The sequence below is a fragment of the Lathamus discolor genome, chromosome 2, assembly GCF_037157495.1.
Source record: "Lathamus discolor isolate bLatDis1 chromosome 2, bLatDis1.hap1, whole genome shotgun sequence".
In the NCBI taxonomy this organism is placed as follows: domain Eukaryota; kingdom Metazoa; phylum Chordata; class Aves; order Psittaciformes; family Psittacidae; genus Lathamus; species Lathamus discolor.
In genome coordinates, this window is record NC_088885.1 from 100413002 (window position 1) to 100424575 (window position 11574).

The following is an 11574-nucleotide window of genomic DNA, read 5'->3' on the forward strand; positions in this document are numbered from 1 at the left end:
AAGCTATTCCTAGTTACTTGCCATAAATCCCACAGGAAAGGGTGAGATGCTGGGAAAAGGCTGTTTGTGAGGCCCTAGGGGATTTCCTGCTGCCCAGTGGAACATCTCTATGGATATGACCCAGCAGCCATGGCAGGGTTGGGGTATGGTCCCCCTGGGTGCCAGGACTTGGGCTTTGCAAGGCATCTGTGCCATGACCTAGAAAGGGCTGCCCTGTCCCTGTTACTGGGGGAAAACTGCAGGCAGGGGCATTAGCCTTGGTCTGCAGGAAGCAGAGAAAGGTAATTATAATTTTTTTGTGTATTGGCAAAGTTTCTGTGGATTTTCATAGGAATAAAAGCCATATTTCTGCCACGGAAGCTGTCTGCAGGCGAATCCAAATTACTTGCTTGAAAACAGAGGTTGCTGGAGCTGCCAGAATAGGATCTTGGTATATTTCATCAGGCAGGGGAGAAATGGAGACACGTTTTTTTGTTCAGCCTTGGCCCTAGAAAACAGGCAAGCTATCTTGGCTGAAGCTTTTGGTGTATGAGTGTGGGGGAAAATTGACTGGTAACAGATGCTCATTGTGTAAAATTTAATTCCAAGTTATTAAAGAATTGTAAGCAGGACTTCTCTAGCTTTTATAGTTGATGCTATCACTTTGTATTCATCAAACAATAACTGCTAATACTGTGTGCCTTATGTTCTCTCTGTATGCCCTTCATTCTGTTCAGATTTCTAACAACACAGCAATGCCACCAAATTTGAAGTGCAGCAGCTGGAGGCAAAGAGAGCATCCTTAATGGCATTACTTTCAAGCAAACACCATGCTTGGGGAACTAATTGCAAAGTTCACTTACCTGAAAGACAAACTGCTTGGCAAGCAAATGTCTTCAGCAGGTCAATACATTTGGGATAGAAATACCTTATTGACCACAATACTTTGACTTGCTTATCAGTTGGTCAGGAGGGAAAGTGGATTACACTGAAGAAAAGCATTAAATCAAAGTGACCGAGTCCATAACTCCTCCTCACAGGGAGCCCACAGACCCTTTTCCAGGCCCCTTTTTCACAAGGCCCAAAAGCCCCTGGGTGGTGTTTTCCCCTTTGTGGGGACAACCGGGACGGAAAGGAAAGTGGAAAACTACGGTCAGCCCAGGGCAGCTGCCCTTCCAGGATCACGGCTTTTGACACTCCGAGCCTCCCAAACTCAATTTACCTGGGATATAAACGTTATGACTGGAAAATGACATGATGCTTGAGACTTCCCCATGGCTTTCCCAACTGAGCTACCTGTCCCACACTGTGGCTGGTCTGATACTGAGGAATCTGAGAGGGGTTTTAGAGATAACGGTGTCCGAGAAGAGCTGGAGAGCCAATGGAAGCACAGACATTCAAAAATAATTTCCCTGCTAAGTTAATCTGTTTACACTGGGCATGTGTGTATGAAAACCAGTCATTTCTGCAAGGGTAAATGTCATATACAGTTGAAAGAAGTCTCTGATATATTTTCTATGCAAACTGTAGGTGTGATTAAAGCCAAATTCAAATTTTAACAGAAGCATCAAAAATATGTGCCAAGTAAGCATGCGGATCTGTTTATGCAGTTGCCTCTAATGAGTAGCAATGTCTATGTAAATATTTATATGCTCCATTCAGTGGGACAAGAAAACAATATAAATCTGTTAAGCATTGCACACCATTGTGACATTCTTCAAACAGTAATGCACTTGGTGTTTGCTCCTCAGGGCCTCACTGAAAATGCGGTCCAAACTAAAGATGTGAATTGAAAAGTCAAGAATTAAACAGCATTATACAATAATATGTGGACACTCTTAGCCAGAATTACAGTGTCCTTAATTCAATCTGCTTTAGTTCTCCTTGGAAATTAAATAAATTAAGTAAAGGTCACTTTAGGCTTTTTAATTCTTGATGAGAACATCCACACAAAAGTGTAAAGAAATTAAACTAACCCACATTAAAAGACTCACTCACATGCATTTTCTTGGGGCTGCTTCCAGAAACCATACCTGATTCACATGTGGAATTCAGGGAAGATTTTAAAGGCTTACACCTACAGCTCCTCTCTTTTCATTTATCATCTTCTTTTCTCTCTGTGTTGTTGCCCAGTCAGCAGATGTAACTGTGTCTGTTCCTTTAGCTCACTGCCATAACTAAACCCACTGTTGGTTGCCATTAGGGTTCTGTTTATGAGAAATTAAATATGTGATAGAAGGGTGGAGATCTAGCAGGGAAAGTGTGATGGTTGCTCAACATGCAATAGCTTTTTTTTTCTTCCCTAAAGAGACAAAAATGAGGGGTTGCTTTACATTCACAGTCAGATTATGGTGCAGTAATTGCATAGGCAAAGAAACTAAGAGACAAGAGGTTTCCACCATATAAAAGACATTTTCTAGATGAAGAATAATTTTACAACCAGGGAGGTTGCTGCACCCCCACGTCAGCCAAGGCTTAAGAGGGGATGCAGCTTCAGCATGCAACATAGCAGTGAGCGAGTTAGCTGCTTGGCTGTCCTGAGGAACACAGGTAGGATGGACACAACGTGTCACCCAGAGTTCTGTGACCGCATCTTAGGGAACACCTCCTTTAGTAGTTCAGTAATGGTAGGAAGCACCAAGCGAAGCAAAAGTACACAGATCTCTTGGGTATTTTTAAGTATCAGTTGTGTGAGACTTTTGTAAAACAGGTCATGACATGGGGGGTGCATGCAGCTTCTGGGTCACAAGATAAGGAGCTCAGCCTAGGAGGTTTTGCAGAGGGTCACTGTAAGGTAATTTTGTGATTAATCTTATTCTTGGTTAGCTGATCCTGGACATGCCCCACGCAAGTGAGGGCATGCTGGGGAACACGCAGAAGAGGAAACCTAAAGAATGCATTAAAAAACCCCTTTATGCTTTGCTTGAATATTCTTTGAGGCATGGGCTTGTGTTTGATGCTAATGCAGGTTAGTTACCCCTACATCTGTCACCTTTACTGTTTTTCTTATCATCTCCGTGGATTATAGAAGAAAGTATTTATATTGTAAACTATGAGGCTGCCAACCACAATTCTATTTGTTCTGTCAATCCTGTTTTTCAAGAAATCACTGAAACTCTTCTTAGCAGTTATTTATGATGAAATATCGAAAATAGGCTGAAATTTTTGCTTACAATGTTAAGTAAATATACCATGTTCAGATCAGACACTCACAAGCTCCTTTTTAATACTACAATATGCTATATTCAGCATAAACTACAATTACAGTTCAGTTTTCATGACTTGGAAACATAAATGATGGGCCCTGAAACTGTGACAACAGATTCACAGCCATAGAGCAGTACCTGAAGTGCTACAGGAAACACCAGTCTGTGGGATAGTTTCTAAAAACTGATGAGCTCCAAAAAATGCTGAGGACTAAGAACTCAGTCTTATTATTAAAATTGTCTAGTAATTGAAACAGATTGGGGAAAAAAATCCTTCTTTGTACTTCCCTTTTTGTATGAAGGTTTCAAGCTAAAAGATTTGGCAGTGCAAAGATGTAATTCTTTGGTGTCTAGGAAGGTGGTGCTAAACTACAAATTATAGCCAAAACCGAGAGAGCTTGCTTTCATTGCATATAAAGGACTTCATCATGTTAGTTAACGTTTTTTGAAGCCAATAAAGATTGTAGAAGGAATGTGAAGAGAGTAAAAAAGGAAGGCAAAAGGGCTTAGGATAATATTATTTAACATCTCTTAACAAAGTTCCTAGTTCAGTGTTATCATAGAATCACAGAATAGTTAGTGTTGGAAAGGTCCTTAAGATCATCTAGTTCCAACCCCCCTGCCATGGGCAGGGACACCTCACACTAAGCCATGTCACTCAAGGCTTCATCCAACCTGGCCTTGAACACTGCCAGGGATGGAGCATTTACAACTTCCCTGGGCAGCCCATTCCAGTGCCTCACCACCCTTACAGTAAAGATTTCTTCCTTATATCTAATCTAAACTTCCCCTGTTTAAGTGTTAGGAAAGCTCAACCCATTCTGCAATTTCTGTTAGTTTTGTTGTGTGAGAAGAATCAAGATCTGCTCTCAACTTCCCAGCTTTTATTCAGGCAGCCCATTACATTGTGAAGAAACGTGTGTGTTCCCACTTATGGCATGTGGTGCTATAGGAGCACAGATGAAAGCTGCACCCAACTCAGAGAAATGTATTTTAATTTTTATATGCATAAAGATGTTCATACTGCCCTTGAGCGACCGGTTTCATTCTTTTATGCATAAAGCTCTACGGTTTGCTTTTTTAATCTGAGCTTAAAAGTGAGCTTCTGCTTCTTGTCACATTCTTCTTCAAGTCCAAAAAGCTTTTCACTAAAACCAGAGCTTAATTGCAGCGCAGGGATGTGGGATGGCTAGGAATACCAGGCGTGGGCTAGTGGACACTTTAGCCCTTCATTATCAGCGCTAATATTGCCAGTTTCCTAGGAAACTTCCTGTATGATTATGGATTCCTTGAAGTATGGCTTGACTTTATTTAAATGTCATGACCTATTATGCAATTATTTCTTTACCTGTCACTCTCATAGACAAAAGTGATGAGATCTGCTTCCTGGAAAAATGCTTTTGAGTGCCTGACTTGAAATGTGTTTAAGAAATGTGCTCCAGAGTTTCTGAAAACTTGTCCCTCTGGGTTTCTCAAAATCATTGTTTTATCCTGAGGGCTCCTGCCTACCTGCCCAGGCTTTCTGCCGTTTCCTGCCGTTACCTGATTCTCACAACACTCATTTGTGACAGGTGATTATTATAGCAGACAGAAAGAGAGAAATGCTCGCTCCAGGCCCATGGAAGCGGTGGATAACAGAATTTAGTTCAGAATCGGTATTTCCTGAGTCCCAGCCCCGTGCTCATTATTGGTTTAGGTGGTGCAGAAAGTATTTGTATCATTACTGATAAGCCCTTACTACTACCAAGTAAATTATTTCAGTGTGAAAATGCTTGTCTTGTAACCCTATACGCTGTGATAAAAGCAGTGATATATAGGCAGTTCCAAAAATATCCACATTATTTTTTGTCTTTAAAACCCCAGTGACATCTGCGGGTTGAGTGCAGAAAGCATGGCCTGAGGAACATGTGCGGTACACAGAGGTCTGAAAGACCAGCCAGCAGCGGGCCTCCAGCAAACCACCTCTTATGCCCAGGGAAGAGATCAATGACCCTTGAATTAGAGACAGAAACCTTCCCTGGGGCTCCAAGACTGAACAGAATGTAATTTTCAGAAAGCCATCAAATGTGTGCCTTTGAAAGGTAGAGACTCCCATGAGTATGAGACCAGAGGCACAACAAGCAAAACCCATTATGTCATCTCAGTGACCTCAACATGGATATGTATGGGCTGGTTGCTTCTGAACTCTATTACAAGGTACAGCAATGGAGCCACATCAGACTGGGCATACAGCAGAAGTATTTAATGCTCTCACACAGCAAGATTGCTCACTGACTATGGCGTTGCCTAACAATGTTCACAGGAGCATGTTAAATCTAAAAACATAGACTTCACTCTGTGGAATACATAGTCATTTTCTTCACATTACAATGGTTTCTTTTTTTAGAGCATTAATTTTCCTTTGATCTTGTATGTTTTGGTATTTATGTTGTGGTGGACAATTATTTTGTAAACAACATGTAGGAACACTTTGCTTGGGCAGCACAGGGCCAGTCCTCTGTGGAAGGGAAGTCACTATGTCACATCCCTCATGTGGGTGCTACACCATGATGGCTAGCCTGTGGCTAAACAGGGCTGACTGTGACACTAGCAGTTTACATATATTTTACATATGTAATAAAAAAAAAAAGAAAATATATATATGTATATTTTACATCTATTCCATGAGTGTATAATTTTCATTTTAGTGTTCCATTACAAAGGCTGACAACTACCAGCGAATGTGGCACTATTTTTCAGGCCTTTACCATTACAATGCAGGATGGAGTGAGAGATTATCAAGCAGAAACTGCCATCATGATTCATTCAGTGCAGGAGAGATTAGAGATGACAGGTTCTAATCATAGCACAAATTACATCCTTGTCCTTATCTGATTTCTTCTTTTTAATTCCCCTTGAAGCATTTGCCATTGAGAGATGTCTGGAGTTTTTGTAGATGTCTTTGAACGTTTGGATGGAGTGCTGGACATGAGTTAAAAAATGAAGGTATTGATCTGAGCCACCATCCAGAATTCACCACTTGTGAGTTCACGTGGCTTATGCAGACTACAGTGATCTCAGATCACAGTGAGAATATCCCTGGAGACCTGACTTGGTCTGTAATGGTAGATGTCTGTTTCTGAATGGCCTCAGAAGCTGGTTTACTTTGATGTTCCATGAAAAGCTTACCAAGGTGAGGTCAAGAATGTATATACATACACACATATGTAGATATGTATGTAGATATTTCTAGTACGTATATAAAATATACAACATATACGCTTTACATTATATATTGATATATTTTTATGCACATGCATATATACATATTTATGCGGAAACATATGACACATTAATATGTTAATAATTGCAGAATGTGGCAGATGGCTGATTTGGATGACATTGTTCTTTGGAATTAATTCCCCTTAATCAGGTTTTGATGGGTCAGGGATGAATTCCTTGACTTTTATTTTGGATATAAACCATTGTATATCATATGATATATTGATATAATCATACCTCCAGATTTTCATGGGGAATACACTGAATGTTATACTGCTGCTTTTTCATGGAGAAATCAGGCACTCAGTAAAATTGAAATGATTTCCCTGAAATCCTTTCACTTTATTTACCTTAACACAGGGTAAAATATTTTGCAGCGGTAAGACTTCCTGTCATCCAGATGAGGCTGAATTACAGGCTGTAGCCACGGACTTTGTACTACCTTTTAAGTGAGTCAAGCACGATGGAAAAAGTTGTAAAAAGCCACAGGAGAAAAGCCACCAGCTCTAGAAACCTTGGGAACAGAAGCTGTGATATTTCTTTGTCAGCTTTCATTCTGCTGGATTAAATATAAGAAGAGAAATGCAGACATGGAAGTTAGGCACAATATTTTGAAGGAAAACAGAAATAGATTTAGATGCTGGCAGGACTCCCCCCAAAAAGGTGCTAATAAGGAAATTCAGGAAAAAGAAGTGGGAAGAATACAAAAAAATTAGTTAAGTGGGATATCTTTCATGGATGCTTTCAGGGAAAAATAGTTGTGGCTTATTATGAGGCTTTTATGCTCAAGGCAGACGATAAAAAAGTTGCTTTCTGTCTTAAATCTTGAGATGTCTCAGCTATTGTTCTCCACCACTTTTATCCTTACCAGTGACACACACTTGAACACGGTGGTTTTGCAGCCCAAGGAGGACGAGACGGTGCTTGGATCTCACCAGGTATCATGCCGAAAAGCAGCTGATGGCATTCTGCAAATCTGCACTCTGCCTTCAGTATGTGGCTTCATGTTACTAAACACAGGGTAATGCATGGCCCCAGACACCATACAAAACAGTAGTTCACTTCCAGCCCCTCTCTGGATGTTGTAGCACTAACGACACAAATCAGTTGTCAGGGAATATAGCCATGTTATGTGTGTAACTGTAATAAAGCACTGCTATGGCTGAGATCATTGTTTCTAGGGGGAATAAAAAAAAAAATAAAGAAAAATTTGGATTCAAATTGCAAGGCGACCCTGCTCCTGTAAGAAGTGAAAACACGCTTGAATAAATGAAGGTTAATAGAGTTAATTATGGGGAGTAATACAAGAAGGCAACTCATGCTAGAGAACGTAGCTGTGATTCAGATAAAGGGGAATTGTGATTAAATAGAGATTGGATAAACATGATTATCCTGGAAACGTTTCTCAGCACAGTACCAGGAGGTTTTAAGATGCAGAGGCAGGCACACATACACGATCTGGAAGTAAAGATCATGTACACCGCTGCCAGCTCCCTAGGTATTCCACCACTGCAGCTGGTTGCCCATGCTGCTGCACTGCATCAGGCCATAAATTGAGTTAACTTTGAAGTCTATTTTGTCTGCAACTGTAATTGGCAAGTGATCTCCATCTTTATCCCAAACCCCAAGATTTCTCACATAGCAAGCTTTCATATAGATAGGTAAATATTCGTACTTGCCATATATGCCAACTAAACCTGACACTTTCTATTAGTTTAAAATCCATGATACTTTTAAGATGTACTGTGTCATATCCTTTGCGTTGATAATTATAAGCTTACTTACTTTTTTTCCACAACTTGTTTTACTTATTATGTGGCTGTTTAAAATGAAATGCAGTTTGATACTGAACACTGAGAGGCAAACAAGAGGCTTTCCAAACTGAACTCCTTTACTGAAACATATACTTGCGCTTCTTTTATTTGTCGAGTTACAAATATTCCTTGATAATGTATCTGAGATGAAGGGAATCATACGTATTCCTCCTAGGACAACCACAAACTTCCAAACAGACTTTTTTTTTCTTTCCTTTACTTTCCTTTTCCTTGCAAAATATTTTGGGTACATTTTCAACTTTTAGCTATGTATTATTATCAAGGAAATCTAAATATATTGAATTTGAATACAGGATGGTACTAATTGACATTGTCATTCCTGTATTTTACATAACACATGCAGAATAAAAAATCCCTGAGAATTTAATAAGAACAACTGTCAAATACTTCTGCTGTTCAATTATTTACAGTACAGGTTGGAATGATTGTTTTATGATTCTTGGTATTTTGTATTGTAATGACTTCCCAGCTGCCTAAGGAGAATTTGCACTGGAGTTCTATTATTATCTATTCTGAGCAAGTGAACACCTCTCTAGAGAATAAGCCTTTCCACCCCACCAAAAAAGAGGTTGAGGGAAGATCTTTTTGCTTTCAAACTTTTTCATTTGTCCAGTACCGACTGTATTCCAAATCTTCAAGCAGACTTCACAACCCCATATACAGAGACCAGTTATGAGCCATCACTGTCATCTTTAAGCTTGCTCCTTGAAACTAGGTGGCTGATGATTTACACATCGAAATAACCTCATGGGTATTAGAATAGCATCCCTTTTGATAGTGAGATGTGGCTGAGTGCAAAGTGAATTGAAATTATTTGTGAAACCCCCCAGCACATCTTGTCTTTTTATTTCTGCAGCTGCCATTTGACACAGTAATTGTGTCAAACTGTGTCATTCCTGTCTCCTCTCCTTGTTAAGTGAGTTTGTTGAAGTTTGCTCTATCAGACATGCATTTATTTGCAGCCATTCCCAGGATCAGACTCCATTACCTAAATCGATTGTTGAAACTTGATTTCTGTGCTGGAATTATTTATGTATCAGGGTAATTTTTAAACTCAGTCAGTCATGCACAACAACATTTTTCATTTCCAGTCTAAAATTCCATTTCCTTAGTGAGATCTTCTGTTTATTGAAGCTTAGTAAGAGTAGTCATTTTTTATAAAGTTTTCAGAAAATTAATTTCCTGAAGGTCTATTTCTTTCTGTCACAATACAGCAAGTATACATAGGGCCTAGACTCAAGGGGTCATGTAGATGACAGAGTAACATTCCCACAAACCAGCTCAAAGGATCTTGGCTGCCTATACTATATGCACAAGTTTTGGCACGAACGAAAATGAAGGCAGAGACACCAAAGTTAAGACAAAGTTACACACCACCTCAAGTACATTTTGAGTAGTTTGTGACACAATTGTTTCTGGGAAAAAAGCATTTCACTGCTGAGTGAAATATTTTCATTTTAAGGGAGAAGTGGGTTTTGAGCATATATAATTTTATTAATTCTGCAACAATCAAAACTTAACTCTGGAAAATGTGTTTAATTTCCATGAAAAGGTTATTGTTTCAGCTCTGACTTCCTGGCCATGATTTTTTTTCCCCACAGCTTTAGCAACAGTAACATGACAGTCTCACATCAGAAAATAACCCACATACGCTGCAATTTTGTGCTTTTCAGAGAAAAAGAGGAAAGAGCTTTAAAAAGAAAACACTGAAATACTTACTGCCTGTGTTACTGAAAAGCAAAGCTGAACCTTCCAGTTACCCACCCTTCCATAAACTAGCCTGTTGTTGTTGACATGTTGTTTACAGTGGCTTTCAGGCAGCTTGACATGGTAGAAACTCATGAAGACAAGGCAAATACAGTATTTTCTAATTTAAACTATGTATTTTTATGTAGCCTTGGTTTGCAAAAGGTGAAGAACAATTACGTTTTTATCAAGGTACAGTATGGGCTTAAGGCTAGTGATCCTGGATTCTAAACGTACATAGCTGGCAGTATTTCTGATGTGGTCCGACAATCATGCTCTGTCTTGCATTCATGACAAAACTCTTCCAGAGATGGTTCTCAGTAACCACAACAGTATGACAGATGCTTATAGCAAGTGGACATAAGCGGTGGCAGGTAAATGTGTGTAATGTTATCAGTCAGTACTGCAACAGGTGCAGTGAAGCAATGAGGGCCTTCACTATTTTCTTCTTTTTTTATTTGGTTGTAAATCAATTACGTTAGTTTGAAAATTTCTTCTGAATCAGAAGTTCTGGCAAATGAAATGCTAAGCACTTGGAAGAGTCATAAGTCAAAAGGTGCTAGTAACTCTACTGCTTTCAAGAAAATAACATGAAGAACAATGGGAATCAATTGCTTTCATTATTTAAAGCCACAGTAAAAGTCAGTTACATTGTGTACAGCGTGGAAACCCCAAAATGCTTTGCAGTTCAACACAGATTGACATTGGTGGCTGCTCTGCTATAATGGTTAACTCTGCCCACATGACTGGGGTGAATGCGTGATTCATCTTCACTGAATACTTTCAAACATTATGAGGATCTGACTGAAGTCAAGGTTGTAGTGATTAAGGCAGCTAGCTGGGTGTAACAAAGTATTATCTTCTATGATTATGCAAGTGGGATTACTGGGAGACAGATCAACAGGATAGCTTAAGTCCAGAGTAGTATTACTGAAGGTCTACATACAGTATTTGTGTCATTGTATGAGAAAACACTGTATGAACTTTGGAACAGTCCAAATATACCACTAAATAAACTCATAGTAAAGACTGCTACCAACGTGAGTGCATGCCTAATGCAGGGATAACTCACTAGTGAACTAAAAAGCTGGTAACACAATAGGTAACTACAGAAAAATGCAGTAGTTGGTATTTTACTAAAGTGGTTAAATGTAAGAAGCTAAAGCTTGAATGTTTTTAATTGGTGCTGCGTGGCAGATCAGCACAACCGAGTCTGATTATTAACACACAGGGTTATGCTTGCTGTCTGCCATGCTGCACTAAGGAAGAAACACAGGTGAAAAATTTGTCATGAGTTGAACTTTTGTCTTTGTGTAAACCTACATGCATCTGATTTCCAGAATATTTACATTAGTTGATGGAAATACTGTGAACAGTGCTGACTGGCTACAACTCCACAGAGCAGCATAGCAAACGTTACAATGAGCAGTGTTGTTCTGTTATTTAGAAGACACTGATAATGAAGTCTTTATCTTCAGTCATTTGTCACAGGTGTGTTTCTACACAGTTCCTATCCTCATGTTCCTTTGGGCTAGATCTCCTATGTA